The sequence below is a fragment of the Macaca mulatta genome, chromosome 14 (genome assembly GCF_049350105.2).
Source record: "Macaca mulatta isolate MMU2019108-1 chromosome 14, T2T-MMU8v2.0, whole genome shotgun sequence".
Classification (NCBI taxonomy): domain Eukaryota; kingdom Metazoa; phylum Chordata; class Mammalia; order Primates; family Cercopithecidae; genus Macaca; species Macaca mulatta.
The window spans coordinates 4,889,924-4,896,614 of NC_133419.1; positions in this window are offsets into that span (position 1 = coordinate 4,889,924).

Below are 6,691 nucleotides of genomic sequence, written 5' to 3' on the forward strand. Positions count from 1 at the left end.
AAGTAGACACCATCCGTGGGTATCAAACTCAATATAATGAACTGCAGCTAGTCTTTTATTTTTAATTAATTACTTTTTTTAATTGTTTTTTGAGATGGAGTCTCACTCTTGTCGCCCAGGCTGGAGTGCAATGGCACGATCTCAGCTCACTGCAACCTCTGCCTCCCAGGTTCAAGCCATTCTCCTGCCTCAGCCTCTCGAGTAGCTGGAATTACAGGCACCCGCCACCATGCTCAGCTAATTTTTGTATTTTTAGTAGAGATGGGGTTTTTCTATATTGGCCAGGCTGGTCTCTAACTCCTGACCTCAGGTGATCTGTCTGCCTCGGCCTCCCAAAGTGCTGGGATTATAGGCATGAGCCACCATGCCCGGCCAGCAGTTACTGTTTTATAAGAAGGAAATGGAACTAAATCTTATAGATATAAATTATCTGAGTGTATCAGTCACAGGGGTGCACACTGTTTTGTGAAAATTTGAGTTCAATTATATACAATTATAGTATTTATAACTAGTCTTTCCTAGGAAGTACTCATGAGTGCAGTGGATGACTTTGAAAAAAGCTAAATGCTGATCTAATGTACCTAGAATATGGGGTTTCCTCTCCCCGTAAGACATGTCCAATTGCTTTGCAAAAAGGCAGTCAGGGTTAGAAGACCCTTAATTGTACTTAATTTGCTCTCCAAGGCGTTATGTTCTTACCTTTCTAGAAAAAAAAAAAAATTATTATAGAGATGGGATTTCACTTTATTGCCCGGGCTGATCTCGCACTTTTGAGCTCAAGTGATCCTCCTACCTCAGCCTCCCAAAGTGTTGGGATTACAGGAATGGGCCACCGAGCCCAGTCCTTTTCTGTCCTTATTTCTTGACTCCCATGATCTAGGTACGACAAAGAAATACGTAGGTGATGTTAGAGGGTGAATTATGTCTAAAAGATCTCTTCCAAAGGATATGTTGAAGTCCTAACACCCAGGACCTCAGCATGTGAGTTTATTTGGAAATAGGGTCTTTATAGGGGTAAAATGAGACTATTGGGGTTGGGCCCTAATCCACTATGACGGGTGCCCTCTTATAAAGGAGGCCATGTAAAGAGACACAGGGAGAAGGTGGTGTGAAGATGGAGGCAGATGGGTGATGCTTCCACAAGCCAAGGACTGCTGAGGGGTGCCAGCAAATGCCCAACAGCCAGGCGAGAGGCCTGGGACAGTGGTTCCCTCCTAGCCTCAGAAGGAACCAATGATGTGGACACCTTGACCTCAGACTTGTAGCCTCCAGAGCTGTGAGATAATCAATTGCTGTTGTTTTAGCCTGCAGTGTGTGGTACTTTGCTGCTACTGGCAGCCATTCACACTGGGGTGAGGATGGGACTGCAACCCAGACGATCCAGCCGTCTGGATCTGCAACCCTTCATGCATGCAAACCCTGTGGGTCTCTGTCCACATCTGTCCTGGCCAAACAAGGAATGGCTCATCCAGCTTCTAGGGTGAAAGTCTGCCCATCGTTGGCAAGATCTATCAGCTGAACTGAGCTTTCATCTTGGCTTTCCAGCTCCTAGCATAGAGGGATGATGGGGAGTCAAGGACAGATCCCAAGAGAGGTTAAAAAGTCACTCATTCACTTTACATACTTGTTGAGTGCCTCCTTTGTGCCAGGCACAATTAGAGAAGGAAACAAGGATCCCTGCTCACCTAGAGCCTCATCGTAACGAGGGAGATAACAGTGAATGAGGAACGCGGGTCACCTGGGAAGGTGGATGGTGCCAAGACAGAGAGAGAACAGGGTGGGGAGGGGTGGGGGTAAGGGTGGGTGCAGTGAAGGTGATGACATCTGAGCAAAGACTTCAAGGTGCCATGTGAGGAAGCTTGTTCTGGGCAGAGGGAAGAGCCCCTGTGAAGGTGTGGGGCTGGCAGCAGGCCTGGGATGTTTAAGGCACCGTGGGATGGGCAGGGAGGAGGCAGAGTCAGAGAGGCCAGCTCCTGGAGCCTTGGAGGCCGTGGTGTGGACTGGGCTTTTCCTTACAGTGAGTTTGTGCCATCTCACAGCCCTGGGATGGAGCAGAGGAAGGTTGAGATGAGATGGTTGGAAGCGGAGGAGTCCCAGGAGGAAGTGATTATGGGGATTCAGGCTGGGTGTGAGGTTGATCAAGGCTGGTGCGATGGGGAGTGAAAAGTCAAAATAAGATATGGGGTTTCTCAAAATCAGCCTGCTGCCTAGGGGACACACGTCTCCGTGGCTGAGTACAGGGTTTGGGGCCAGCCTCACAGCTTCGTAGGTGGGTGACCCACGGCTTCCTCGCTGAATGACCGTGGGTGAGCCAGGGGATCCCGCCTCACCTCTCCTCATGATTCCCACCTCCTGTGTCTGGCGTGAGGACGGAGAAGATGATGCGTGTAAAGTGCCTGTCACAGCAAACAGTGACTGTCATCTGCTAGATTAGACCTTACTTATCCAAAGTTTCACTTTCCATAGTTCGGTTACCTGCAGTCACCCTCGTCTCAAAATATTAAATTCCAGGGATACACAGTTTGTATGTTTTTGTTTGTTTGTTTGTTTTTTGTTTTTTTTGAGATGGAGTCTCGCTCTGTTACCAGGCTGGAGTGCAGTGGCGCGATCTTGGCTCACTACGACCTCCGCCTCCCGGATTCAAGCGATGATTCTCCTGCCTCAGCCTCTTGAGTAGCTGGGACTACAGGCCCGCGCCACCACACCCAGCTAATTTTTGTATTTTTAGTAGAGGCGGGGTTTCACCATGTTGGCCTGGCTGGTCTAGAATTCTGGACCTCAAGTGATCTGCCTGCTTTGGCCTCCCAAAGTGCTGGGATTACAGGCGTGAACCACCACACCCAGCTCCCTAACGGGCTGTCTTCAGAAACAAGGTGAATGGCCCTGTGCGGGTTCCACCAGACCCGGCCTCTCAAGAGAAGACCCTGGCCACACCCTAAGGAAGGGCCTTTTCTCGGCATGACAGTGGCTCCTAGCACTGGGCTAGGAAATCATCCCATTAATGGGAAGATAGAAAAGGACTGGGACATTAAGACCATAATTAAGTCTTTTAAGGTAATGACAATAATACAGTAGTCCCTCCTTATCCACAGGGGACAGGTTCCAAAACCCCACCAAATGCCTGAAACTGCAGATAGTACTGAACCCTATACAGGCGTCCCTTGGTATCTGAGGGGACTGGTTCTAGGACCTCCCTTGGATACCAAAATCTGAGAATGCTCAAGTCCCTGATATGAAATGGCATAGTATTTGCAAATAACCTACGCACGCCCTCCCAGGTCCCCTAAATCACCTCTAGATTATTTACAATACCTAATAAAATGTAATGCCATGTAAATAGTTGTCATACTGTGCTGTTTAGGGAATAATTACAAGAAAAAGTAATCTATACATGTTCAGTACAGACCCAGCTTTTTTTTTCCCCCCCAAACGTTTTCTTTTCTCTTTTCTTTTCTTTTTTTTTTTTTTTTTTTTTTTTTTTTTTTTTTTGAGATGGAGTCTTGCTCTGTCACCCAGCCTGGATGGCAGTGGCACAATCTCAGCTCACTGCAAGCTCCGCCTCCTGGGTTCACGCCATTCTCCTGCCTCAGCCTCCCAAGCAGCTGGGACTACAGGTGCCCACCACCAGGCCTGGCTAATTTTTTTGTGTTTTTAGTAGAGACAGGGTCTCACCATGTTAGCCAGGATGGTCTTGATCTCCTGACCTTGTAATCCACCCACCTCGGCCTCCCAAAGTGCTGGGATTACAGGCATGAGTCACCGTTCCTGGCCTCTTTTCTTTCCTTCCTTCCTTCCTTCCCTCCTTCCTTCCTTCCTTCCTTCCTTCCTTCCTTCCTTCCTTCCTTCTTTCCTTCCTTCCTCCCTCCCTCCCTCCCTTCCTTCCTTCTTTCTTTCTTTCCTTACTTTTTTCTCTTTTCTTTTGTCAGAGTCTTGCTATTGCCCTGGCGCAATCTCGGCTCACTGCAACCTCTGCCTCTTGAGTTTAAGAGATTCTCCTGCCTCAGCCTCCTGAGTAGCTGGGACTATAGGCAGTCACCACCAGGCCCAGCTAATTTTTGTATTTTTATTAGAGATGGGGTTTCTCCATGTTATCCAGGCTGGTCTCGAACCTCTGACCTCCGGTGATCCTCCCACCTCAGCCTCCCAAAGTGCTAGAATTACAGGCATGAGCCACCGCGCCTGACCCTCCAAATGTTTTCAATCTGAGGGATGCAAAGCCCACAGATATGAGCGCTGACTGTATACACTCTTTTTTCCCCTATATATACCTGTAATGAAGTTTAATTTCTAAATTAGGTGCAGTAAGAGATTAACAGTAACTAATTATCAAATTCAATTATAACAATATGTCAGCATCACTACTCCTGTTTCGGGATCATTATGAAGTAAGATCCAGGTGACTGGAACTACTGACTCATAAGCAGGACCGTCTACAGCGTGGAGACACTGGACACAGGCACGATTCGGTTCCTGGTGGGACAGAGCCTGGGCGGCACAGGATTCCATTACTCCACTCAGAATAGTGCACAATTTAAAACATACAAATGTGCGTACAAACTGGCCTGGTGTGACAGAGCAAGACTCGGTCTCAAAAAAAAAAAAAAAAAGACCTTTAGGAAGACCACTCCCCTCAAATGCAACCTGCACTGGCTTACTCTGGTCTACATTAAAGTTCAGACCTGCACTGGCTTACTCTGGTCTACATTAAAGTTCAGACCTGCACTGGCTTACTCTGGTCTACATTAAAGTTCAGACCTGCACTGGCTTACTCTGGTCTACATTAAAGTTCAGACCTGCACTGGCTTACTCTGGTCTACATTAAAGTTCAGACCTGCACTGGCTTACTCTGGTCTACATTAAAGTTCAGACCTGCACTGGCTTACTCTGGTCTACATTAAAGTTCAGACCTGCACTGGCTTACTCTGGTCTACATTAAAGTTCAGATCGAGGGCTCCTGAGCTCAGAGTGTTTCTTCCACATGAATAATTTTAAGTGTTCTCAATTCATCATTCAGATTCTTCCCTGCCTCCCTCCCTCCCTCTCTCTCTCTTTCCTTCTTTCCTTCTTTCCTTCCTTCCTTCCTTCTTCCCTTCCTTCCTTCTCTTTCCTTCCTCCCTCCCTCCCTCCTTTCCTTCCTTCCTTCCTTCCTTCCTTCTTTCCTTCCTTCCTTCCTTCCTTCCTCCCTCCCTCCCTCCCTCTGTCTCTCTCTTTCCTTCTTTCCTTCTCTTTCCTTCCTTCCTTCCTTCCTCCCTTCCTTCCTTCCTTCTCTTTCCTTCCTCCCTCCCTCCCTCCCTCTCTCTCTCTCTCTCTCCCCCCCCCCTTTCTTTCTTTCTTTCTTTCTCTTCGACAGTTTCACTCTTGTTGCCCAGGGTGGAGTGCAATGGCGCGATCTCGGCTCACCACAACCTCGCCTCCTGAGTTCAAGCGATTCTCCTGCCTTAGCTTCCTGAGTAGCTGGGATTACAGGCATGCGCCACCACACTCGGCTACTTATGCAGTTTTAGTAGAGACGGGGTTTCTCCATGTTAGTTAGGCTGGTCACGAACTCCAGACCTCAGGTGATCCACCCGCCTCAGCCTCCCAAACTGCTGGGATTACAGGCGTGAGCCACTGTGCCCAGCCCATCATTCAAATTCTATATGCTTCTTATGAAAGGAAGGAGGGAGGCTGGACACAGTGGCTCCCGCCTGTAATTACAGCACTTTGGGAGGGCAAGGTGGGAGGATCACCTGAGCCCAGGAGTTCAAGACTAGGCTGGGCAACATAGTGAGACCCCCATCTCTACAAAAAAATTAAAAACTTAGCTGGGTGTGGTGGTGCATACTTGTAGTCCCAGCTACTTGGGAGGCTGAGGTGAGAGAATCCTTTGAGCCTGGGAGGTCACAGCTGCAGTGAGCTGTGGTTGAGGAAAGTGACGTCCGTGCTGGTCCATGTCCTGGGGTGGGGAAGGGGGACAGCAACCCAGCACATGCCCACCCTCCCCTGGGACCACATGCAGGCAAGGTCCTGAATCGAGCTAGTAGAGCTGCGGCCACTGTAATGAATCAAACTGCCCAGGAGACCCAGGGACTGGGACACCCTTGCTAGGTAATACAACATCATTTTCCCGCCCACCCCTGCCCCCTGCAAGACTCCTCTGCTGGGTCTCAGATCCTCCCCACTGGGAGGTGCCAGGGTACCTCGGCCTCCGTGGGTCCACACCCAGTCACAGCCGTCCCCAGCCTGTCCCTTCTGTCCAGGAGCATAGGCCAAGCCCTTCCTCCAACCCACACCTCCCCCAGCAGCCTCTCACTCCATCTAGTTTGTTTCACCTCATGGACTCTGCAGTCTAAAGACCTCTCCATCTGCACAGGACCTCTGTGCAGGCCGCCTCTCCCTAGGCCTGGGTGGCTGCAGCAACCCCTTGACTGGCCCCTTCCCCCGCTTCTTCCTCCACCCTGACAGACCCTTCTCTAGGGGCCTTCTCACTGTGCAAGCTTCATCCTGCTCCCTGGGCTGGGATGCTTTCCACAGCCCCGTGTCGTTCTTAGACCGAGATCACAGCCGTCAGCCAAGCCGTTCTGATCACTCACTGCTGCCTAATGAGCTGCCTCAAACAGTGACAAAACTGCCACCGTCTTATAACTCCCAGTGTGGCAGTTCAGGGATGTGGACAGGGTCTGGCTGGGTGATTTTTCTGACCTTGGCATTG